At 36.5% G+C, this 27,423-nt stretch overlaps 1 protein-coding gene across 3 annotated transcripts in view; it reads left to right on the forward strand.

Moving 5' to 3' along the window:
* The window catches only part of LOC149225605 (CBBY-like protein), a 399,435-nt gene that overhangs the window by 354,764 nt on the left and 17,248 nt on the right, over positions 1-27,423 (forward strand). The gene's annotated exons all lie outside the window — the stretch shown is intronic.

Genomic DNA, 27,423 nt, shown 5'->3' on the forward strand with positions numbered 1-27,423 from the left:
GGTTTTGGTTTTGATTTTATATTTTTAGATTTTAATATATATTTAGTTTAGGTTTGGTTTTTCATAGATTTTAATATTTAGTCTTTAGATTTTTGTTAGATTTTAAAGCTTAGATTTTAATCTTTTGTAATACATCATTTGTTTTTTTTTTAGAATTTTTTATATGAAAAATAAAAAATGAAAAAGATATTTTTTTAGGCCTTAGTTTTTTTTTATATAATTAGATTTAAAAAATATATATATATATATATATAAAAAAATTTGTGGAAAATTTTTCTTCGTCAGATCCAGTTTTATTTTCGGGAAATATTATCTTTCATGCTGAGATCTAAAATTTTCAAGTCGAGATGCGAATATGATATCTGGTTAATAATTCATGATTCTCGTGGTGGTTTAAGGCTTTCATCTTTTCAAAATTTTCAGTTGCCGGATATCGTTTTAGTCATGTGATTTAGCTGATGTCTTTTGATGATTGTTGTTCACGGTTTATGTTTCTATACCATCTAACAAGTAATCATTTTAATAATAATCTCTTAAGGCACTGGTCTGCTAATTTAATCAAATCTTTTTAGTGCTTATCTTAATCGTATCTCGTGTCTCCCAGCCAACTGGTCGACAGTTGGCCTCATCATCTCACAGGGACTACCCCCCTTAGCCGCGGGAGACAGGCTTAAACGGAGGGATCGGGGATCAGAGTGACAGCCCCCGGTTTGAACGTTGTCATGTCAATCCGCGCGACAACATTTTTTGGCGCCGTTGCCGGGGACTTTGTTTTCTCGGCATTTCAACGACTTTTCATCATTCATCGTTCATCTTTCTATCATTCGTTTGAGCCGGAAACGCCAACATTTTTTGGCGCCGTTGCCGGGGATAGAGTTTTTCTGTTCCTGGAGTTTCATTGACATTCATCTTCTCATCTTTCTCATCTCTCAGTTTGAGTTGGCAAATTCAACCTTTTGGGTTATCATTTGGATCTTTTATTGCCTTATTTTTCGCCATATCAGTAGCATCTCTTCGGTTTGTTTCTTGTTTGGGTGGCGACTCCACTTTCTCATTTTTCCCAGACAAGAAGCTTTCCTCATATCTGCTTGTGGTTACTTTTTGGATCCTAGAATCAGATTCATTGTTCAGGTGGCGACTCCACTGTTTTCTTCTCTTGATTTTCTTGAGCAGATATCTAGTTCTATCATCCTTTTAATCCCTTATCATTCATCATGGATTATTCATTTAAGCCATGTCGTTTTACTGAACGTCTCCATGATTTTCCGGAAGATGCCATTCCTAAGTTACCTATTTTCTCGGGTGGTGATCCAATCGCTGTTAGAAGGCATCTAGTCTTGTTTACTCGCATCATGATCATATATTGTAGATCCCCTCAGTTTAATCATGAAGATATCAAAATGCGTCTATTTGTCCTTTCTTTAGAAGATGATGCTTTGAATTGGTTTAACAATTTTCCAAAGGAATCTTTCACTTCTTTAGAAGACATTGTCGATGCTTTTAAAAATAGATATGGTTATCCAAACAGCTTGCCTTCTGCCTCTAAAATTGTGCAACAGAATGAAAGTAATTTGATAAGAGGTCCAGCTGAAAGATCCCAAGACGATTCATCATGTCAGAATGTGTCATCCACCGAAAATATTGCAGATCAAGTTTTACGAGATCTAATGATGCTGGTGAGAAATATGGAAATCAATCAAACTAATTATGTCAATGATGTGAAAACTTTATGCACCCACCTGGAAAAACGTAATAGGGAGATTGAGGTCACGCAAAATCAGCATGCTAAAGAAATTGAGGCCATGAAAACTAATTATGAAACAGAAATTAGAAGCATGCAAAGCAAGATGTCAGTCTTAGAGGAAAATATGGTGACCATGAAAGTTGATCATGATAGGGAAATTGACTCTATGCAAAACAAGTTATTAACTATGGAAGAGGAAATGACTATCATGACGTTCAATCATAATAATCAGTTGGCTGACATGCAAGCGAATCATAAAGAAGAAATAAATTTCATGCAGCATTACTTGATGGACATAAAGGAAAAGAACAATAAAATGATAAAAGACATGGAAGAACATCATGCCAGACAAATCAGTGATATAAAGGTTGAACACTCTAGTCAGATGGATGCCATTAGAATACAAGTTCAAAGGTTTCAGCAATTGGAAGATGAAAGAAACCAGGTGACATCAATAGATCAGGAGCCTTCTCATTTGCTGCGACAAGCTCCATCTTATTATGAGGAGGTCATTAGTTCAATTGAAAGATGGTTAATTGAAGGTGATCCGGATAGACTTAAGAATGATAAAGATCAGATGCGGGCTAAAGAAAGACATATCACGCATACTTCATCTGATAGTTTTGAAACAGAAAGTTCCAGGTCATCAGTAATTCAACCTGCCAGAAAGAAAAAACGTAAGAGAAAGAAAATAAGAAGAAGATTTGATGCATTAGACGGCCGTGAGCAGCTTGATTTTCGGATAGGAAAGAGTCCTACCATATGCAAAATTGGACATGGCACATCCGACAAGCAGCCGACAGATTTGCCTGAAAGCAGGCAAATGCTCAGTATGCACTATATTGAACACATCTGATGCCGTAGGGCATCCTTTGTATCGTATTTCTAACCCTACTCCTTGTTTTTTCCGCATTTTCGTTTCTGCTTTAGATAGTTAATAAATGAAGAGCTTTTATCTTTATTGTGCTTAACGTATATGCTGATTTTTGGATGGACGCTACTTATTTTTGGTATTGTATGGATGCAGATTCTGGATTCTCACATTCCTGCAAGCAGCAACGTGTCCCCAAGTAGAGCCAGATGTTGACCACTACCGGTCAACTACCCATGCAGTACACCCCTTTTTCTTCTGCAAAAAAGGGGCAACACCTGATCGACGTGTCCGTGCCATCCTACAGTCATCAACAGCTTGATCATTTTTTATTGTAAACTCAGTCTGTATGTATGAATTGTAAATAATCTTAGCAGATATGAGTCATGTATGTAAATTGCCTAGGTGGACCTAACTTTCTAGTGGTAATCTACGTCCCGGAAGGTTTTTCGTCTCACCGATCCATGGATCGGCAGAGTTTTCCTTCAAACCTGACCCCAAAGCCGGGATGGATTTTGTCATTAGAACTTTAGGAGAATCCTAGTGTGTTGATCTGCTAGATTATCGTTGTGTCGCAGAGCTGGGTGATTTGTGAAGGTCTGTATTAAGTGGGTTTGTCCCCTTGAGATGTAAATTGTAAAAAGTCATCATGAAATGTGTCTTGAGGGTTGAAAATGTCTTAAAATCCCCTCATGAGTCCTAAGTCCTAGGTCCTAGGTGATGTTTCCGAAGGCTTAGTTCGATGATCCATTTTAAAATGAATTAAAAAAAAAAAAAAAAATGAATAAAATGAATAAAATAATTAAAAATTAAAAAAAAAAAAAAATTAAAAATAAAGCAAAAACCCTAACTAATAAAATAATAATATTTTAAGTGAATGCATGCAAAATATTATTTTTTAATAAATAGACGGATGAGATCAAGAGATGTCTTGATCTTCATCAACGGTCGAGATCATTTCTACATGGATCACTCGAACTAGCCGTTGGGATCATTTCCTTGAAATAGGGTGCTAGGGGTCATTTCAGATCATTCGATCTGTGAGCCTAAGACTGAAGAAGCTCTCTTGTAAATCTGTTTCTGGTTAATAAAAGAAGACTTTGGGGTCCATATCTTGCTGGTGTTACTCTCTTGAAATGCTGTGAGATTGTTTAAATTTTCTGCATATGTTATTTTCAGCCATTAATAATAGCTTTTTGTAGAGTATTGTGAGTACAGGTATCTTGCTCACTTGCTAGGGTTTGGGTGTTGTTAGGGTTTCTGAAGTAATGGCAGGTATCTCCATTACTTCCTGAGATCTAACAGCATTTTTGCCCTCTTTATTGACAGTTGTTTTGAGCTGTGCAGAAAACATCATTGAAGGAAATTTGTGGGCGTTCGGGGAAGTTCTCCGCTGAACCAGCCAACTCCCGCAAGCATTTTTTGCTGAGCCCAGTTGGATTTGATCCTGGGTTTATCATTCGGTTTATTTTTCTAATTTGCATGAGAGATTTTCTGAAGTTCTTCACAGTGAAAATCTGAATGCTTTATTTCTTTAAAATATTCCCGTGCTCATTGCTGAATCTGGCTGTTAAGGGGCCAAAAATTTGTATATTAATTAGCTGTTCTAAGGTTTCAAATTTATTTTTGGCAGTTTTCATTAGGGTTTCTTCTGAAGATTTGATTAGGGTTTTCAGTTTTCGTTTAAGGCGCATATTATTTTTTCAGGTTACAGGCATCAGAGGAGAAAAATATTTTTTGACATACGCTGTCCAGTTTTTCTGAGCTACCATTTCACACATCAATACATCAACTGTGCTTGGATTGCTTGAGCCAGATTACGGATTCTGCCTTCTCAGTTGCCTGCGTGGATCTGGTCAAGTGATTCATCATAAATAACGCAGTCAGTGTGATCAGGTCACCAAAGTATATCAACGCGCATTGGATTTTCCTCATCGACATTTGCGTGGCCAGGTCATGGTTTTTCTGAGTTACGATTCTTCAAGCGCCGGATTTGACTTGGCATAAAATCGACTTACATTTCTCTGCCGTCTGCTATCAACACGCTTTTGCTGGTGATTGAGCCTGCTCAAACCTAAAGATCAGTGGAAATCAGATTAAAATCATTCAACGCTTTTGAAATATTCTGCCAAGACCCTGAATGCGTCTTCGACTGCGTTTCAAGCAATTTCCACGCGGAGTGCTCATGAGTTTTGGCGTAAATCGGCTCAGAGAATCAAATAAATTTCAAGCCGCCGGCAGGATCAAAAGGGAGTATCAAGATCTGATTAAATCAATCCCTTTCGGCATCCTTCATATAATTTCAAACTGCGTCTCCGGGCTCAGGCTTTTGACATCGGACCCATCCACAAATCGTTCTCCTGATCACCGTCGTGAGGGTCTGCGTGCGGGTTACCAGGATCTACTGCTCCTCTGCCAAAGGACGTTCACACCACCGGCTCAGTTGAGTTAGGAAAATCGAAGTTTCCTTGCAGAGAAATCGAATGAGTTTCAGGCCATTACGCTCAGGTAAATTCGAAACAAATTTCTTTTGGGTGCCTGCGTATTTGTATCGGATTTTTGACTGTTTCATTGCCGCCGTCTTTCGATTTTTTGGGTTGCCGCGTCTCACATTTTCAATCTCCTGAGCCATATCGCGTTTATGCAGTGGACTGTTCAAATATATGGTCGCTTTTTGGAGTTCTGTATTTTTACATAGGGCTGCGGGTTAGCGTAGTTTTGTTTCTGAGTTTTTTGGATAGGCGTAGTTTCGTTGATAGCGTAGATTTTTTGATTTTTTGTAATTCGATTTTAAATTATTTCTTTTTTAATTTAGTTTGGGGTTTGTTTTATTGTATTTTAAATTATATAAAATCAAAAAAGGATAGCGTATAGTTTGTAATTAGATTTTCTTTAGTTTATTTTAGGGTTTATTTTATTTAGATTTTAATGTAGTTTTAATTTTTATTTTTTTTTATATAAAAAATAAAAATCAAAAAGAAGTTTTATTTATAATTTTTTTTTTTTTTTAGTATGATTTTGTTTTGTTTAGATTTTGATTTGTTAGATTTTTTAATTTTAATTTAATTTTTAGTTTAAGTTTAGATTTAGAAATTTCAATTTAAAAAAAGAAGAAAAAAAAAAGAAGGGACCAGACATAGTTCTAATTGGTTTTGGTTTTGATTTTATATTTTTAGATTTTAATATATATTTAGTTTAGGTTTGGTTTTTCATAGATTTTAATATTTAGTCTTTAGATTTTTGTTAGATTTTAAAGCTTAGATTTTAATCTTTTGTAATACATCATTTGTTTTTTTTTTAGAATTTTTTATATGAAAAATAAAAAATGAAAAAGATATTTTTTTAGGCCTTAGTTTTTTTTTATATAATTAGATTTAAAAAATATATATATATATATATAAAAAAATTTGTGGAAAATTTTTCTTCGTCAGATCCAGTTTTATTTTCGGGAAATATTATCTTTCATGCTGAGATCTAAAATTTTCAAGTCGAGATGCGAATATGATATCTGGTTAATAATTCATGATTCTCGTGGTGGTTTAAGGCTTTCATCTTTTCAAAATTTTCAGTTGCCGGATATCGTTTTGGTCATGTGATTTAGCTGATGTCTTTTGATGATTGTTGTTCACGGTTTATGTTTCTATACCATCTAACAAGTAATCATTTTAATAATAATCTCTTAAGGCACTGGTCTGCTAATTTAATCAAATCTTTTTAGTGCTTATCTTAATCGTATCTCGTGTCTCCCAGCCAACTGGTCGACAGTTGGCCTCATCATCTCACAGGGACTACCCCCCTTAGCCGCGGGAGACAGGCTTAAACGGAGGGATCGGGGATCAGAGTGACAGCCCCCGGTTTGAACGTTGTCATGTCAATCCGCGCGACAACATTTTTTGGCGCCGTTGCCGGGGACTTTGTTTTCTCGGCATTTCAACGACTTTTCATCATTCATCGTTCATCTTTCTATCATTCGTTTGAGCCGGAAACGCCAACATTTTTTGGCGCCGTTGCCGGGGATAGAGTTTTTCTGTTCCTGGAGTTTCATTGACATTCATCTTCTCATCTTTCTCATCTCTCAGTTTGAGCTGGCAAATTCAACCTTTTGGGTTATCATTTGGATCTTTTATTGCCTTATTTTTCGCCATATCAGTAGCATCTCTTCGGTTTGTTTCTTGTTTGGGTGGCGACTCCACTTTCTCATTTTTCCCAGACAAGAAGCTTTCCTCATATCTGCTTGTGGTTACTTTTTGGATCCTAGAATCAGATTCATTGTTCAGGTGGCGACTCCACTGTTTTCTTCTCTTGATTTTCTTGAGCAGATATCTAGTTCTATCATCCTTTTAATCCCTTATCATTCATCATGGATTATTCATTTAAGCCATGTCGTTTTACTGAACGTCTCCATGATTTTCCGGAAGATGCCATTCCTAAGTTACCTATTTTCTCGGGTGGTGATCCAATCGCTGTTAGAAGGCATCTAGTCTTGTTTACTCGCATCATGATCATATATTGTAGATCCCCTCAGTTTAATCATGAAGATATCAAAATGCGTCTATTTGTCCTTTCTTTAGAAGATGATGCTTTGAATTGGTTTAACAATTTTCCAAAGGAATCTTTCACTTCTTTAGAAGACATTGTCGATGCTTTTAAAAATAGATATGGTTATCCAAACAGCTTGCCTTCTGCCTCTAAAATTGTGCAACAGAATGAAAGTAATTTGATAAGAGGTCCAGCTGAAAGATCCCAAGACGATTCATCATGTCAGAATGTGTCATCCACCGAAAATATTGCAGATCAAGTTTTACGAGATCTAATGATGCTGGTGAGAAATATGGAAATCAATCAAACTAATTATGTCAATGATGTGAAAACTTTATGCACCCACCTGGAAAAACGTAATAGGGAGATTGAGGTCACGCAAAATCAGCATGCTAAAGAAATTGAGGCCATGAAAACTAATTATGAAACAGAAATTAGAAGCATGCAAAGCAAGATGTCAGTCTTAGAGGAAAATATGGTGACCATGAAAGTTGATCATGATAGGGAAATTGACTCTATGCAAAACAAGTTATTAACTATGGAAGAGGAAATGACTATCATGACGTTCAATCATAATAATCAGTTGGCTGACATGCAAGCGAATCATAAAGAAGAAATAAATTTCATGCAGCATTACTTGATGGACATAAAGGAAAAGAACAATAAAATGATAAAAGACATGGAAGAACATCATGCCAGACAAATCAGTGATATAAAGGTTGAACACTCTAGTCAGATGGATGCCATTAGAATACAAGTTCAAAGGTTTCAGCAATTGGAAGATGAAAGAAACCAGGTGACATCAATAGATCAGGAGCCTTCTCATTTGCTGCGACAAGCTCCATCTTATTATGAGGAGGTCATTAGTTCAATTGAAAGATGGTTAATTGAAGGTGATCCGGATAGACTTAAGAATGATAAAGATCAGATGCGGGCTAAAGAAAGACATATCACGCATACTTCATCTGATAGTTTTGAAACAGAAAGTTCCAGGTCATCAGTAATTCAACCTGCCAGAAAGAAAAAACGTAAGAGAAAGAAAATAAGAAGAAGATTTGATGCATTAGACGGCCGTGAGCAGCTTGATTTTCGGATAGGAAAGAGTCCTACCATATGCAAAATTGGACATGGCACATCCGACAAGCAGCCGACAGATTTGCCTGAAAGCAGGCAAATGCTCAGTATGCACTATATTGAACACATCTGATGCCGTAGGGCATCCTTTGTATCGTATTTCTAACCCTACTCCTTGTTTTTTCCGCATTTTCGTTTCTGCTTTAGATAGTTAATAAATGAAGAGCTTTTATCTTTATTGTGCTTAACGTATATGCTGATTTTTGGATGGACGCTACTTATTTTTGGTATTGTATGGATGCAGATTCTGGATTCTCACATTCCTGCAAGCAGCAACGTGTCCCCAAGTAGAGCCAGATGTTGACCACTACCGGTCAACTACCCATGCAGTACACCCCTTTTTCTTCTGCAAAAAAGGGGCAACACCTGATCGACGTGTCCGTGCCATCCTACAGTCATCAACAGCTTGATCATTTTTTATTGTAAACTCAGTCTGTATGTATGAATTGTAAATAATCTTAGCAGATATGAGTCATGTATGTAAATTGCCTAGGTGGACCTAACTTTCTAGTGGTAATCTACGTCCCGGAAGGTTTTTCGTCTCACCGATCCATGGATCGGCAGAGTTTTCCTTCAAACCTGACCCCAAAGCCGGGATGGATTTTGTCATTAGAACTTTAGGAGAATCCTAGTGTGTTGATCTGCTAGATTATCGTTGTGTCGCAGAGCTGGGTGATTTGTGAAGGTCTGTATTAAGTGGGTTTGTCCCCTTGAGATGTAAATTGTAAAAAGTCATCATGAAATGTGTCTTGAGGGTTGAAAATGTCTTAAAATCCCCTCATGAGTCCTAAGTCCTAGGTCCTAGGTGATGTTTCCGAAGGCTTAGTTCGATGATCCATTTTAAAATGAATTAAAAAAATTAAAAAATGAATAAAATTAATAAAATAATTAAAAATTAAAAAAAAAAAAAATTAAAAATAAAGCAAAAACCCTAACTAATAAAATAATAATATTTTAAGTGAATGCATGCAAAATATTATTTTTTAATAAATAGACGGATGAGATCAAGAGATGTCTTGATCTTCATCAACGGTCGAGATCATTTCTACATGGATCACTCGAACTAGCCGTTGGGATCATTTCCTTTAAATAGGGTGCTAGGGGTCATTTCAGATCATTCGATCTGTGAGCCTAAGACTGAAGAAGCTCTCTTGTAAATCTGTTTCTGGTTAATAAAAGAAGACTTTGGGGTCCATATCTTGCTGGTGTTACTCTCTTGAAATGCTGTGAGATTGTTTAAATTTTCTGCATATGTTATTTTCAGCCATTAATAATAGCTTTTTTGTAGAGTATTGTGAGTACAGGTATCTTGCTCACTTGCTAGGGTTTGGGTGTTGTTAGGGTTTCTGAAGTAATGGCAGGTATCTCCATTACTTCCTGAGATCTAACAGCATTTTTGCCCTCTTTATTGACAGTTGTTTTGAGCTGTGCAGAAAACATCATTGAAGGAAATTTTGTGGGCGTTCGGGGAAGTTCTCCGCTGAACCAGCCAACTCCCGCAAGCATTTTTTGCTGAGCCCAGTTGGATTTGATCCTGGGTTTATCATTCGGTTTATTTTTCTAATTTGCATGAGAGATTTTCTGAAGTTCTTCACAGTGAAAATCTGAATGCTTTATTTCTTTAAAATATTCCCGTGCTCATTGCTGAATCTGGCTGTTAAGGGGCCAAAAATTTGTATATTAATTAGCTGTTCTAAGGTTTCAAATTTATTTTTGGCAGTTTTCATTAGGGTTTCTTCTGAAGATTTGATTAGGGTTTTCAGTTTTCGTTTAAGGCGCATATTATTTTTTCAGGTTACAGGCATCAGAGGAGAAAAATATTTTTTGACATACGCTGTCCAGTTTTTCTGAGCTACCATTTCACACATCAATACATCAACTGTGCTTGGATTGCTTGAGCCAGATTACGGATTCTGCCTTCTCAGTTGCCTGCGTGGATCTGGTCAAGTGATTCATCATAAATAACGCAGTCAGTGTGATCAGGTCACCAAAGTATATCAACGCGCATTGGATTTTCCTCATTGACATTTGCGTGGCCAGGTCATGGTTTTTCTGAGTTACGATTCTTCAAGCGCCGGATTTGACTTGGCACAAAATCGACTTACATTTCTCTGCCGTCTGCTATCAACACGCTTTTGCTGGTGATTGAGCCTGCTCAAACCTAAAGATCAGTGGAAATCAGATTAAAATCATTCAACGCTTTTGAAATATTCTGCCAAGACCTTGAATGCGTCTTCGACTGCGTTTCAAGAAATTTCCACGCGGAGTGCTCATGAGTTTTTCGGCTCAGAGAATCAAATAAATTTCAAGCCGCCGGCAGGATCAAAAGGGAGTATCAAGATCTGATTAAATCAATCCCTTTCGGCATCCTTCATATAATTTCAAACTGCGTCTCCGGGCTCAGGCTTTTGACATCGGACCCATCCACAAATCGTTCTCCTGATCACCGTCGTGAGGGTCTGCGTGCGGGTTACCAGGATCTACTGCTCCTCTGCCAAAGGACGTTCACACCACCGGCTCAGTTGAGTTAGGAAAATCGAAGTTTCCTTGCAGAGAAATCGAATGAGTTTCAGGCCATTACGCTCAGGTAAATTCGAAACAAATTTCTTTTGGGTGCCTGCGTATTTGTATCGGATTTTTGACTGTTTCATTGCCGCCGTCTTTCGATTTTTTGGGTTGCCGCGTCTCACATTTTCAATCTCCTGAGCCATATCGCGTTTATGCAGTGGACTGTTCAAATATATGGTCGCTTTTTGGAGTTCTGTATTTTTACATAGGGCTGCGGGTTAGCGTAGTTTTGTTTCTGAGTTTTTTGGATAGGCGTAGTTTCGTTGATAGCGTAGATTTTTTTATTTTTTGTAATTCGATTTTAAATTATTTCTTTTTTAATTTAGTTTGGGGTTTGTTTTATTGTATTTTAAATTATATAAAATCAAAAAAGGATAGCGTATAGTTTGTAATTAGATTTTCTTTAGTTTATTTTAGGGTTTATTTTATTTAGATTTTAATGTAGTTTTAATTTTTATTTTTTTTTATATAAAAAATAAAAATCAAAAAGAAGTTTTATTTATAATTTTTTTTTTTTTTTAGTATGATTTTGTTTTGTTTAGATTTTGATTTGTTAGATTTTTTAATTTTAATTTAATTTTTAGTTTAAGTTTAGATTTAGAAATTTCAATTTAAAAAAAGAAGAAAAAAAAAAGAAGGGACCAGACATAGTTCTAATTGGTTTTGGTTTTGATTTTATATTTTTAGATTTTAATATATATTTAGTTTAGGTTTGGTTTTTCATAGATTTTAATATTTAGTCTTTAGATTTTTGTTAGATTTTAAAGCTTAGATTTTAATCTTTTGTAATACATCATTTGTTTTTTTTTTAGAATTTTTTATATGAAAAATAAAAAATGAAAAAGATATTTTTTTAGGCCTTAGTTTTTTTTTATATAATTAGATTTAAAAAAAATATATATATATATATATAAAATTTTGTGGAAAATTTTTCTTCGTCAGATCCAGTTTTATTTTCGGGAAATATTATCTTTCATGCTGAGATCTAAAATTTTCAAGTCGAGATGCGAATATGATATCTGGTTAATAATTCATGATTCTCGTGGTGGTTTAAGGCTTTCATCTTTTCAAAATTTTCAGTTGCCGGATATCGTTTTAGTCATGTGATTTAGCTGATGTCTTTTGATGATTGTTGTTCACGGTTTATGTTTCTATACCATCTAACAAGTAATCATTTTAATAATAATCTCTTAAGGCACTGGTCTGCTAATTTAATCAAATCTTTTTAGTGCTTATCTTAATCGTATCTCGTGTCTCCCAGCCAACTGGTCGACAGTTGGCCTCATCATCTCACAGGGACTACCCCCCTTAGCCGCGGGAGACAGGCTTAAACGGAGGGATCGGGGATCAGAGTGACAGCCCCCGGTTTGAACGTTGTCATGTCAATCCGCGCGACAACAGACCCCATTTCTGCGTTCCCCTTTGGCCCTCTTGGCTCCTCAAGTCACAACGTTGTGCTACTAGGAAGTGACTTTTTATTCTTAAAGTGAGTTATGTCCCCCGTCCTCACTTTTTTATTTATAAATAACTATTGAAGGCAAAAATTGGGCAAAATCGAATATTCCAATTAGCTAGGGCTAATTAGGAATATTACAAGATCTCAATGAAGGAGTAGTCATGGTGCAGCAGTGATCTCAGTGATGGAGCAGTCATGGTACAACAATGATGATGATCTCAGTAGTGACAAAGAAGAGGATTGGTGCCTTGGTCTTGAAGTGGCATAATAGGTCGAGGTATTGGTATTCGTCAATTAGAATCTCTATAAGAAGAATTTTGTGCGGGTTTTCCTTTCCAAGAGGGAGAGGTTTTGGCCCTTGCAAAATGCCAACATTCTGTGTTCTTGTCTCTTTGTTTTGGTAGTTATTTGATGAACTAAAGAAAACACACTCTAATAGTAATAAGTGAAGATTGGAATAAGAAGAAAATTTGAAAACACCTCACAAACAGTTATCATGCCTAAAAGAATCTCATTAACATTATTGCCCTAGATTCTTCAACATGGGAAGCAGGCAATGGCCTGATTAACAATACCTCCCCCTGTGTTCCAACCACCCAATGCCTACGATGCTACAGAGACTATGGCTTTGACGACTGCAAGGTCACTGTGTTACCAGTACCACTAAGAAGGGTTGAATCCCTCAAGCTAATTGAAAAAGGGTTGTCCTAAAAGTCTATCAACCTAGCTTATGTTTGGCGGTAAGTTATTAATGCACGCTGGATCCTAGAATGCTCGTGCAAATATGATGAGTGAAATTACTTGTGTTAAGATTGTTTAAGGGTTTAAGTACTCAAGTTATGATTATTCTTTATGACAACAGTACTTAACAACAGTTAGAGGACAATTTTAAAACAAGACAAGTGCTCAAGGATACAAGTGCCAATGAACCAATCCACAAGATACTTAGAATAAATTATCCAATTTGTCAATTAGCCAATGATTACACGATGCCAATTAGATTTCAAGTGTCAAAGCCACTTATACCAACCAAAAGATCATAAATTTAGAGCTTAAGTGTATGTGTGCTTTAAGTGTAAAATTCAGAAATTCTTGTAACTTAGAGCAAAACAAGCAAGTGTTAGATCTCAAATATCCAAATCAGCAGTAATATCTCAGAAAATTTCAACACTTATTAGACTTATGACAGCAGCAAGAAAATTACTTTAGATCATGGAATTTACCATACATAGAATCCGAAAATTTTCCAATGATTAGTGGATGTAAATTTATGAATTTAGCCCACTTTGAGATGAAGTATTCAGTGATATATCAAATTTGAAGTAACATATTACAGTAGTAAACAAATCATCAGATCAGCAAGTTAATGATGCTATAACAAATGCCCAATATGCCCAAAACTAGGAAAAATTATCAAAATTAAAAAAATCAAGTTTTTAAGGCTTTTAGAGTGTAATATTCAGAAAATATCAAATCTGATAAGCTTGTTACAACAGTGAGGAAATCAAAAAACCAGTGAGCTATTAATGCTTGAACAAATGTCAAAAATGCCTAGAACTTGGAAAAATTTGTCAAAATTGAAAATTTGAAATTTTGAGCCTTTTAGGTGAATTATTCAGAAAAAGTTTAGATCTGATATATTCAGCTATGTAATAAAATTCTAGCAAGCAAAAAATCAGATCTAGGCTAAATAACCAATGCCCAAATGGCCAAAATTTAGAAAAGTTCAAATTTTGCAATTTTGAGTTATTTTAATCAAATTAAATCTGATTTTAGGGCTTATATATCACTGTTAAAACTAAAAATTATAGCAATGGTAAAACAGTGAGAAACTAGGGTTCAGATAGCAAACCAAGAGGCCTTGGGGCCTTGTAGATGGCTAGGAAGACTTCCAATGAAGATGACCTCTTGAAAACACAATATTAAACCCAAAATCGCTGCAAAACAAACTGTTAGAGATAAAATGTCAATCCTTTGATGAAACCTTTGTTTGCAATGAGATCTAACCCTTGTAGGGCTTATGGTCTTCGTAATGCTTGTAAAATAGGTCCCAAACACTAGCCTTTTAAGTTGGGTAAGGGCTAGGGCCTTCAGAAAATGGGTATTTTCCCCGATTTGAAAATAAACAACCTGCAAAAATAGGCTGAAAACCCTAGACGTCTAGGGTTTCTGAGGTCTCCAATGCCAATTTCTTCCTCAATCTTGAAACAAATTTATAATAGAAACCCAATATAAAAAATTTAAATTTCAAAATCCCAAAACTCAGGTTAGCAAAAATAATCTACGAATTATTTGCAAAATCTACAAATATACAAGGGTTTTGAAAATTAAAATTTTTGAGAAATAAAATTTTTATGGTTATTTTATTTGATAAATGATTAAAAACACTTTGAAAACCCCAATGCACATTATAGTCGTAGTGAATATTTAATCCACCACATAAATATTCGGGATCCAAGCAACAGTGTTTTCGCCCAAGTTTGTGAACTTGGGGACCAAGCACTGAAGTCCCTGCAAACACTATGTATTTATCTCAAGACAGTTTGTTAATCATATGGTAAATCAAATCACCTAAGATTAGTCCAAAACTATCAATAGCATGATTTTATCTCCATCCAATGAAAAACAAATCTTACTATTATTTAGCACAACATAGGAAAGCTCGTAGTCAGTACATATCATAAATCAATGAACATGGAACACCTTGAATTGCACCCCAAAGTCTTTATTATGATAGAAAAAATAGTTCCCAGCAGCACAATAATTTACATGAAAGCTTCAACAGCGATTTCTTAGCCAAAAATCAGATGGTTAGAGACTCAAATGACTATCTAATTTATAGATAAATCCTCCAAGTGGAAAAATAACGGTTAGTTTGATTAATCCTTATCAAAATAATCTCGGTCGTTGAAAAATATTTGATCATCTTTTAATCTTAGCTATTGAATTTAAATTTTTGAGAAATTTTCGAATTTATGATTTAATTTCATTTTTATTAGCTCAAATTTAATTATTTTGAGCTAATTGTTTCAAAATTTTGACTTTGAATTAACCACCAAAGTCCAAGGGTCCAAATTTTCTTGAAATATATAATATTCCCTTGGTGGAAAACCTCCAAAAATTAATTCTTTTAAGACCACGAATTTTTCCACTTGGAAAATTTAATTTTGACTATAATTAATTAATTTTCTGACTTAGGATTTAATTTCACTTTTGCTAGAAAAAATAATTAATTGACACTTGAGGGGATTTAATGTTTTTCCCACCCTCTAATATTTTAACCATAGTGTCTAAGTATGAGGGACCATGCATTAAAATATTTTTTATATGATTTACAATTCAACCCTCGAAGGGGGAATATCTGTTCAGCTTAGACTCTCGAAATACATACCCAATCTGCGACACAACAGGATCTAGTAGACCAAGTGATTTGTAATAAAATAATTTAAACAACTAATTTAAATTATTCTCAAATCATTTTTACATAAGACTTGGCTAGAACACTAGAACTCACTTAAGACTATGACACAGAATTTCACGCTCACTTTGGGGTGAGGTTGGAGTGAAAAACTCTGTCGACCATCCGTGTTTAGAAACACAAATGAGTCAATGAGACGAAAAACCTCCTAGGATGAAATTATCGCCAAAATAATAGGCTTACCTAGGTTGTTACATACATTTGTGGTCTTGTTGACCACTAGAGTGGCACCTGATGATTATATGAAGATTCCACGCCCAAGGATGATCCAGAGGACACTTGTATAATCATATATCATCAGTCAACAAAGTTTTTTAACTCTACTTCTATTTTCTCATCATCTTTCTTGTACCCTGATTCCACATCCTGCAGGGAATTGTAATAAGTGATACTAGTAATGATGAGTTTTGAGTATGTAACAGACCTAGGATGTTGGGGTTCGATCAACAAACGAGTACACCTTGGAGTGTTTTTTTTATCAGGTTAATTATCCCTTCTTTTCCAGAAGCAGATAATTTTCTGGGTTTTTTCACTCACTTTTTACCCCAAAGTCGGGGTGACTGTTTAAAGGTTGAGCTCCTAACACATCTTAGTGTCTAAAATCGATATATATTACCATACTAGATCACACAAAAAAAATTATGGAATTTGGTTAGGTCTAAGTAGTCATTTTTTAATTTTTTAGATTTTCTGCACTGCAAAAATTGCAATAAAATTTGTATTTGTAATATAATAAGTGATGTCTAGAGAAGTTGTAAGGTGTATGAATAATGAAATTTGCACCTCTCACCCTCAACTTTCTACTATGACACACTTTGAGGGGTTAAAAATGTGTTTTGAACCCTCAAAACCCACTTTTCCTATGTTTAGTGGGAAATCTAGCAATTAATTAAGCCAGAAATTAAATAAATAGAGAAAAATAAATATCCACACATGCTAAATGTTGTGTAAATGAGGTGGAAAATTATGGAAGATCTAAAGTGAAGTCCCAAGGTAATGTGGACTCCTAAAATCAAGAAAAGGACGTGTGCTCAAATAAAATCGAATTTATGGCATTAAATGAGAAAGTTGCTTATTTGGAAATTCGAATTTGTGAAGTTAATGCACATTTGAGAGGATTTGGGAGAATATTTAGTGGAGATTTTTGTGGGAAATTGTCCCCACATGGATTACCACCCATATACACTTGTCATTCCATCATAAAATTCAAATTTGGCACATAAGGGAAGAAAAAAATGATGTCCACTTGCCAGAATTCGATTTTTACACTTGGCATTGGAGCTCCATTCAACAAATTCGAATTTCTCTTTGGGATTGTCACCTCATGCCACTTGTTTAATCACTTCTACATTGAGATTGACTCTCATAGTTCTATATAATAGAGCCTTGAGCTCTCATTTATATATATTGTTACTAGTTATTGTGCTTGCGGAAGCGTTGATGCCTTGTACACTTTCAAAAATATCAATAAAGGCTTTGGGGTTTCATTCATGAGGTGTTCCTCCTTTGGGAGTGTGATGAATTGTTGATCATTGGTATAATTCCTTTTATTCATGTTTTGATCTAATTTGTTTTCATATGCTCTTGTAGATTTGTTAATGTAGAGCTATCTTGCATTGACATTTGATTTAGAAGTATGCTCTAGGTATAGAATGCTCTAGTTGGTTTTAAATAAATCTCTAGAGTTTCTTATCATTGTTTATTGCTAAATCTATATGGAACTAATTCTTGATTGAAGTTTTGTAGAGAGAACATCTTGTTGGGATCAAAGAATCAAGCATGAGGGGAAGTCTTTGGAGAGACCAACCCACTCTTGATACATTCTTAAAAGAGCTCTCATTTGTTCTTTGAGCCTTCTTAGTCTTATCTTACACAGTGGTTTTGCAGGGGTTTTGGCACATAGCTTGTACACAAGCTGAACACTTCTAAATTTAAATATCTTTTAAAAAACATTGTACTTCATTTCTTTCATTTGATATCTAAGAGCTTGAAGATGGCTAAGAAAAGACGAGAGTTTACTCTCACTCTTTAGCTTAGCTTTTTGTAAATTATAATTGTACATATACATTTTATCTTGTTGATTTTTTCACTAATACTTCATTTATTTTTCATTCATTGTTTGGATTGTTTGTTAACTTTCGTGTGGCAGATTTTGAAGAGCAACTCCACGCAACATCTAACAAGTTTTTGCAGAACCTTTGGCAAGTGTTGGGGTTTTGATTTTCAAGGATGCCATGAGCCCTTTTGAGGCTTATTTTGGCCAAGTTGATTTCACGAAAGGGATTCTCATTTTCCTCTCTAAATCGTGGGCATTTGGAGGAAACTCACACCTTGTTTCCCTTGAATAAGTTTTGTAAGATCTTGTCACTACTTTCTCAAGAAAGGAGGTCTAGTGTCCAAGTTTCAAGCAATTATTGTGAGGACTCTCCTTGAAGCTTAGTTGAGGACTTTGAAGGGCCCTCTTCTCATTGTAATATTAATAAAAGATCTAATTTGCTTGTGGGAGTTTGGGATAACTCCCATGGTATCCTATCTCCCCATTTAGAGGGAGGCTTCTTTTGGGTGGATTGACATTTTCATGGTTTAAGCTTTCATACTTCATTCACTTACATGCATGCTTTAATTGGGAATTAACACAACCTCACTATCACATTTCATTAAGTTAAAGTTTGTTACAATATCCTTTGAGCTTTGCATTCTCTATCTCATTGTTGCTTGACGCTACAAGCTTATGCTTTACTTTGGGCAATTCATCATTTACATGCAAGCATTTTATATTCTTAACAACTTTGATTCGTTTCCATTTACCTTGGTAAATTGTTTCATAAGCACTTAAATACATTCTTCAATCTTATGCTACATTGTTATCTTGAATATTGGAGCAATTTATTGTCATTATCTATTTGAAACAAATTTTACTTCCAAGCAAAATACTTGTATCATTTTAATCCATTGATGAAACACATGCAACACTTGTAAGCTAATTTTATTCCTCCAATTGAAGTTATAATTGCAACTTATGTTGAACACTATTTCATTTTCAAGTATTGCAAATCAATCTTTTTGAAGCATTTGCATGTATCATTATTTTAATTTGAGGAATTAACACAATTTGCATTTCATCTAGGCATTTTAGTGTAAGAAAGCCCCAAGCCTCATTAAAATTTTACCTCCAACATAAGTTGGTTGAAATAGACATCTTAGGGATCCTCTACTCCTCTATTGACTCTTCACTGTGAGATCCATATCTTTGGGCGAAGGTGAGGTTTAAGGATTGAAGAGTTAAATTTTCATCTTGTTGCAGAGATAATGAATAAAATTAACCAAGAACACTTTCCTTACATTTACTTTATTTGTCTCTTGATGGCTCGAATTTTCATATACAAAGTCTATTCCAAAAGCAAGTATTGTAATCATTTCAAACAAGTGTTTTCTTTTCATGCTTCAAGTCTAATTGCATATTGATATCTTGGTTAAGCACTTCCTTTCTTTTACATTTCCAAGTTAATTACTAATTTTTGGGTTTTGGCAAGATATGTTTCACATGTTTTGATTTATAAAGTTGATTATCTCAAAAGCATTTTGTATCTTACGTATCTTGTGCTAACAATTCTTATTTACATTTCAAGGTTACTTTGCTTTCTCTTTTGAAAGCATTACATTTTACTTTGAGCAAATATATTTTTAAATTGTTGAGCAAATTCCTTATAAGGCACTAGTTTTATGGTTTTTAATCATATTAATGATTGACATTGTTATTTCAAATTGCTCACTTCTTATTTGCTCATAAATCTTTAAAAGTAATCCATTTTTCACTATAACACTCTCCTAGAAACTCACATCTTTTAACTTAACTTTTCATTAGGGACCACCCCCCTTAGCTAACCTAGGAGATAGCTCAAACGGAGAGAGTCAGGATTAGTGTGACAGTCCCTTCTCTGAGTTCCCTGCCACCAACCACACCTTGTGGGGTTGAAGGCTTTTCCCACTAACTTGTAAGTACGTGTAGGTAGCAGGGTCAACAGGTCCTACTAACATCATTTACATTACATAACTTGCAGAATAGGTTTACAATGACACATATAACTACTGAAAGATGATCTGATCACTTGAAAAATCTTTGGCATGTCTGCTTCTTTGAACTTTGACAAAAAGTGTGCAACAATACTCATTCTAGTGTATATTGTTTTGAGAACTTATGATCTTCTAGTGAATGCAATGTTAGATTTTGTAACATCGGATGTGTTCTAGCCTTGAAATTTTGTGGAGAGGCTAGAATACATGAGATCTCCAAAACTCAGAAATCGTTTGTGGAAATTATGCTTAGAAGCGTCTCAATTAGATTATTAACTGTTTTTTAAATATTTCCTAAGTCTAAACTTAGGGAATATGGTTAATTAATTAGTGTTAATTGAGATAAGGCAAGAATCATCTAGAAACTCACATGGAACAATCCAAAGATGATACTATCCATTGATTAAGTTTTAATCTTGGTCATTAGTGCTCCAACAGAGGATTATAAGAGGAGGTCGATGTGGTGATGGAGAATACACCAGTGCAGATACTCAGTTGCCCAGGCAATTCAATTTTCTCAGTAGCAGTAGCTCAGCAAAGAAGATAAAGACAAAGGGTGAGTAGCAGGTGGAGGAGGAGGGCAACAACATTCTGAGAGGATGGTTTCCAGTCCCCAGTAGAGGCAAAGGAAGGAAGGCCGAAATTCTGAGACGGCCAACATAAGCTCTGCGTAAAGAGTGACGCAAGGGCTGGGGGGCAATTTCAGAGGCAGAAAATTGTTGTGGGGTGAGAGAAAATTCTCAAAATAATTTTGCCAGTATTTTCCTCATATTAGATTGTCGGTTGGGCATCTAAATAATTGTACTCATAATTGCTACTGAAGAATAATAATAAAACCTTCATTTGCTGCACCAGTTTTCCCACATTGGGTTTTTCGGAGACAATTGTCCAAAAATCACTGTGTCAAAATTCTTGTGTGTTAGAATTTCTCAGTTTCAATATTTATCTTTTCTGCGGTATTTTTATGGTGAAAATTGCAGTTGTGATCTTATTTGTTGTTTGTCGTAGCAAATAAACTGCATAATTAAATTTTCAGTTAGAAGAATAATTTCTAGTTGCTGCAATAAATAAAAAAATTACATGGTATCAGAGCACAGTGGATCAATCAAAGAGCTCAGGAAAATGAAGAAAAGGAATTTCGCTGCTCAGCAAAGGCAGTAGGCCAAAATTCCCAAGGGCAACGGAGTATTTTTCCAGGAGGCCAAGTTGCTTGAGGAAAGACCAATTTTTCTAAGAGGGGCAAGAAAAATCGATTCTTCCAGATCGAGTGATTCCAGAGGCAGAGGGAGCAACTCAGTACCTGTGAAAATTCTATCACTGCAGCGACTGATTTACTTTTCCTACTTATTACATCATAAGTTATTCATGAAATTACTTCAATAAACATTAAAATAAATCTTGTTGCAGATATCACACCGTAATATAGAAACAAACATATGCACACATTGACACAGTTATTTTGGGCTAATGTCCCCGGAAAAACCCAGTGTAGGAAAATCGATGCAGCAAGGGATGATTTTATTATTCAGCAATTTTCTTGTACAACAGGGTGCCAAATTGGCTTACCCACAGATAGACAAAATTCCAACACTTTTCTAAACCCAGTGTAGGCCCTACTGACCTCTATTATAGCCTAAAACCCTCTACGTCAGCCTACTGAGGCTCTGCGCAGCTTCTCTGGGCTTTTGCGTCACTCCTGCAGCCTCTGCGTGGATGACGCAGGCCCTTCTGGCTCTGCGCAGTCTCTGCTACCTCTGCATGGCTTCCTCTAGCTTTGCGTCTGCCTCTTCTGCGTTGATCTCCCGTCTCTCTATTCCATACTTGCTGCCTCCTGACTACTCTCCAGACCACTGGTTCAATTTCTCAGCAAGCCCTGCTCCAGAAATTAAACTGACTGGTCTCCCTCAGTATGTACTCCAAGTGCCCCTCAAGCCTCCTCTTATACTCTTTTTGTTGACATCTCAACGGCCGAGATTAAGTCCCTAATCAACAGCTAAGATTAGAGCTGGCTTGATCCATGTCTTTTGGACCATTCTAACACAGATTCATATTAATATACATTTATATTTTATTTTCCCTAAGTTTAGACTTAGGGACTCCATTAAAAATATCAATTATTTTAATATCTCTTGATCTGTTTAGAATCTGCCCAAACCATTTCGGGGTATTGGAGATCTTAGGTGCCCCAACGTCTCCACCAAATTTCGTGGCTAGAGCACATCCGGTGCTACCCCAAATCAACAGTACCTTCGTTGGGAAGATCTCTAACTGGACACAGAGTTTTCTGCAGCACTTTACTAGACCAGAGCTAGCGTCAGGGTGGAAAAGAGGAATAGCAAACTATAAATTCTTCAGCATAACCATGGACAGAAGTAACATTCAGGAGACTTCAGAGTTGCCTTCTTATCAGGATCAGCTTCACAAGGAGTCTGGTATATAGAGTCATAGACAGTGGAGCATTAGCTCACATGACAGGGGTTAGAGAATATTTCTCTAGCTACAAATAGGAGCAGATGGACTCCCAGATTACTATGGGAAACAGAACGAAATGTACTCCAGTAAGGAGAGGTATCATAGATTTTCAGAGGGAGTCAAGTGCAAGCACCAATGCTACAAATGTATTGCATGTGCCAGGATTGGGTATGAACTTGATTTCAATATCCCAGTTACAAGATAAGGGGTATGATATTCACTTCGTAGGGAAGAAAGTGTATGTCAAACACCCAAGTTGTAAAAAGGTAAGACAGATTAGAGTTCGAAGTAACAAATTGTACTGGTTACTGGTTGGTTCTCCAATGGCACTAATAGGCAGTGACAGTAGCAGTGGGAAGGAGCTGAATGAGTTATGGCATAGGAGAATGGGACATCTACACCATGGAGCACTCAGGATGCTCAGAGAAATGGTAACAGGGGTTCCAAAACTTGGCACAGAACACGATGATGTGTGCAAAGGATGCATACTTGGGAAGTATGCTAAGGCAACATTTCCAAGAAGTGACAGCAGAGCTGATGGCATGTTAGGACTCATACATTCAGATATTTGTGGCCCAATGTCCACTAGAGCTCTCAGCGATGCCAAATATTTTGTCACCTTTATTGATGACCATTCCAAGAAAACCTAGATCTACTTCTTGAAGACTAAAGATGAGGTCTTTGATCGTTTCAAAGAGTTTAAAGCTCTCGTGGAGAATGTGACAGTGAAGAAGATCAAAGTACTTCAATCATATAATGGTGGTGAATATATTGTTAAAGACTTCACGAATTTCTGTGCAAAGGAAGGCATCAAGAGAGAATGGACAGTGCCATAAAATCCACAACAAAATGGTGTAGCGGAGCGGAAAAACATAGCCATTGTTGAAGCTGCAAAGGCTATGATATATGACAAGGATCTACCCATATTTCTATGGCCAGAGGCATGTAACACGACAGTATATATTCAAAGCATGACTCCTCATAGAGCATTGGGGGAGAAAACGCCAGAAGGAGTTTTCACAGGGAAGAAGCCAGAAGTTAGCCACTTCAAAAATTTTGGCAACGTCGCTTATTGCCACGTGCTAGATGATAAACATACCAAACTAGATCATACTTCAAAGAAGGGGTTCTTTGTTGGATACAGCGAAACCTCAAAGGCATACAGAATCTACATTCCTATCAATAGAAAGATTGTAGTAAGGCGAGACATGAATTTCATGGAGGATCGAGCTTTTTGGAGATCTCGTGAGATGCCTACAAGTGATCAGAATCAGTCAGCAGAAGCTCATTTGGTCCAGCAGTAGGGGTAGCTAGTGGGACAGGCAAGAGGACAGTCACAAGTATTGAGTATTATGACCAATACCAGTATTTCCTCAGCTGCAAGAAATTTGGGGAGTTCTCAGTAGATGAAGCAACAGATGCAGGATGAGGAGGAGTTGGTTGAACCTTCCACGACGAGTGGTCAAGCCAACAGAGAGGTTCGTCAGACATTGAGAGATGCAAAGGAGTTTATTGGAACTCCTAGGACAAACAAAAGACAGCGTAGACAACCTGATAGGTACCAAGCATTGGTGGCTCAAGTTGCAGAACCTTCCATCTTTCAAGAGGCCGCACAGCATCAAGTGTGGGTAGATGCCATGGTAGAAGAGTATAGCTCTATCATGATGAATGATGTTTGGGAGGTAGTGCCAAGGCTGGAAGACAAATCAGTTGTAGGTTCTAGATGGATCTATAAGATCAAATATGCGGCAGATGACAGTGTGGAAAAGTACAAAGATAGGTTCGTGGCAAAGGGGTATGCACAGAAAGAAGGGATATATTATGAGGAGACCTTCACCCCAGTTGCCAGATACACTTCTATCCGATCAGTTATATCCTTGGCAGCTCAGATGGGATGGCAGATTCACCAGATGGACGTCAAGATAGCCTTCTTGAACGAGGTGATAGAGGAAGAAGTGTACATAGAACAACCAGAGGGCTTTGAGACTCATGAGAGGCACACTCATGTGTGCAGATTGAAGAAATCTCTATACGGACTCAAGCAAGCTCCCAGGGCATGGTATGGTAGGATTGACAGCTACTTGCAGCAGATGGGATTCGTCAAGAGTGACGCAGATCCCAACCTTTACTATTTGATGGTAGAGGGTGAGCCACTCATTCTAGTTTTGTATGTGGATGATCTCTTTTTGACAAGATCATTAGGGCTCATAGAGGATTGCAAGAGGAACTTGGCAGCAGAATTTGACATGAAGGATTTGGAGTTGATACACTATTTTCTAGGATTGGAAGTGTGGCAGAAGAATGGGGAGATTTTCCTTGGGCAACGAAGATATGCTACAGATATTCTAGAGAGGTTCAGAATGCAAGATTGCAGACCCATGTCTACGCCCATGATCACCAACTAGAAGAACATAGATGCATCAGATGACAAGGATGTCTACTCCACCTTGTATAGATAGCGTATTGGGTCTCTCATATATTTGATCAACACTAGGCCAGATATCTGCTTCGCAGTCAATACTCTAAGTTAGTTCATGGTAGAGCCGAAGAGGGTACATTGGGCAGCAACGAGGCATATTCTGAGGTATGTTCGCAGCACTGTCGAGTATGGGTTGAGATATACTTGAGGAGATGATGTTAGACTTTGCGAGTACACAGGTGCAGATTGGGCAGGAAATTCAGTGGACAGGAAAAGTACCTCCAGGCACTGCTTCAGTGTTGGATCAGGGATGGTTTCTTGGTGTAGCAAGAAGCAGAAGTTAGTAGCACTGAGCTCTGCAGAAGCAGAGTATATGGCAGTCAGCATAGCTATGTGTGAAGCTATCTGGATTCGGAAACTACTAGTAAGCTTGTTCAGGCAGAGGATGGAGACAACCAATGTCTATTGTGATAATCAGAGTTGCATAAAGCTCTTAGAGAATCCAGTGTTTCATGATAGGTTGAAGCACATAGATATTCGATGTCATTTCATCAGAGGTTGTGTACAACATGGAGCAGTCTAGCTATGGTATGTTCCCACAGAAGAGCAAGTTGTAGATATACTCATGAAAGCTCTAGGGAGAGCTAAGTTCATCTATTTTAGAGAAAAGATGGGTATGGTGGAGAACCCGTCTCAGTAGTAGAGACAGGGTATTTTGGATGCTTTTCAGGTGCAGTTGCAACTACAACAGATGAGAGGGAGTTGTAGTGCAAATACAGCATTGGCAACAGTTCAGCAAGGTCAGCAGCAGCATAGATGCAACGTATATCAGAGTTGCACAGTGGTTGATGGCCAGTATGGCCAGACATCAGTAGCGTGACAGGAGATGATACAGAGACAAGATGTTGCTACAGGGTGTGCAGTGGCACTATCACATTCCTCACTAAGAGGGAGTGTTAGTTTTTGTAACATCGGATGTGTTCTAGTCTTGAAATTTTGTGGAGAGGCTAGAATACATGAGATCTCCAAAACCCAAAAATCGTTTTTGGAAATAGAGTCATTGTACAATTAAAGGGACCCTTCTTGGGCTTTGGAATCATGTTAAAAGGTTTATTATTGAGTAAAATATAATTTATGTAACCTCCACACCAAGTCGGCCTAATGGAGATCAAGTCAGCCTAAAGGACACCTATTTGACCACACCTTGAGCCTATAAAAGGAAAGAGATCGAATTCATTTGGAGCATCACATCTCAAGCAAGTTTCATATCTCTCTAGAAGCCAGAAAAAGTGTGAAGTGGATCAAGGAATCCAAAAGGAGTGGGAGTTGGGTCAAGGTCGAAGAGAAGAAGAAATCGAAGTTTTTAGACTCTCTCTTTTGTGCCCTAGTTTGGGAGATCAAAGTCTTCCAAGTGTTTTTGTTGCCAGTTGTTGCCTAATGTCGTAAGTTGTTGCATAGTTGAAGTTGTTGGGGTGGAAGTGCTACTGCAAAAGGATCGAAGATCTGGAAGGGCTGATCTTCAAGGATAATGTCTAACACAATAAAGGAAGAGAGCAAATTAGAAGAATCATTCAATGCTTAAAATAAGAGGATAGATCTCATCCTTGAAAAGAATGAAGTCTTGGATCTAGTAAAAGGAAAAGTGAAGAAGTCTACAAAGAAATCAAGAATCTTAAAGGGCCAAGAAAGAAGGGACAGGGATCAAGCAAACTTTGCCAAAGAAATTTCACCAAAGAAGAACATGATGGAAGGACTTGATGTCAAAGACCTATTTGCTAGTAACTCTTAGGGACTCTATCCCTTGCATCCCTCAAGCTTGGAAGGAGCTCTTACCAACTTCCAAAGATAAGTATCTTACTCCTTGTATTGTCTTTTATATTTGGTTTCCCTTACTTATCTAAGTTTGTTTATATTAAATACTAATCACATTTCTAGTCATATTTTTGTTTAGAAAAGACTTGTTGAATACTCAAGGGACATGGAAGAAGGCTTCACAAAACAAAGCATTGGAATTACAAGGTTTGTTAAAAACCAAGAGGTATGTTTTGAATTACAAGTTTTTGATATTTATTCTTGACAAACTATTACTGACATCTTTTTGTCTATCTTTCTTGAACCTTAAAGATTCTTGATTGGGTGATTCATCATTAGATAAATCTACCTTCTTTATATCTTTGCTTATTCTTGTGGAACCCTAGAAAGGTTCATTGTGAAAACCCTAACTTAAGGGTATGTCGATGATTATGTGTGAAACCCTAATATGCTTAGGGTTATTGTTGAAAGAAAATGTTTGATGTTTTGAAGAAGTCTAAAATAATTGGTTGATGCTTTGATGATGTCTTGTTTGGGGTTTTGGTATGATTATGGAAACCCTAACTTGTTAGGGTTGAATGATAATGTCTAAAATCCCGAACCTTTAAAGTATTGGTAATTTAGGGTTTGCTATGTTCTTATATTGAAACCCTAGCTCATTAGGGTTTGGTGGAATGTGTAAGCAAGACCCTTATAATGTCTTAGAAATGATTTCCTTGGGATGTGTGTGTTTGTCCGATCAAACCCTAGTCTAATCAAGTTTGTTATATGTCTAACTCTTATTGATATTTGTGAAGTTGGGTTTGACTAACACATGATATGAAATGCCTATGCATGATGATGAAGTCCTAGATGT

Source organism: Pinus tabuliformis, chromosome J (genome assembly GCF_031772625.1).
Source record: "Pinus tabuliformis cultivar Carrire ecotype Pingquan chromosome J, CPIR1, whole genome shotgun sequence".
Taxonomy (NCBI): Eukaryota; Viridiplantae; Streptophyta; class Pinopsida; order Pinales; family Pinaceae; genus Pinus; species Pinus tabuliformis.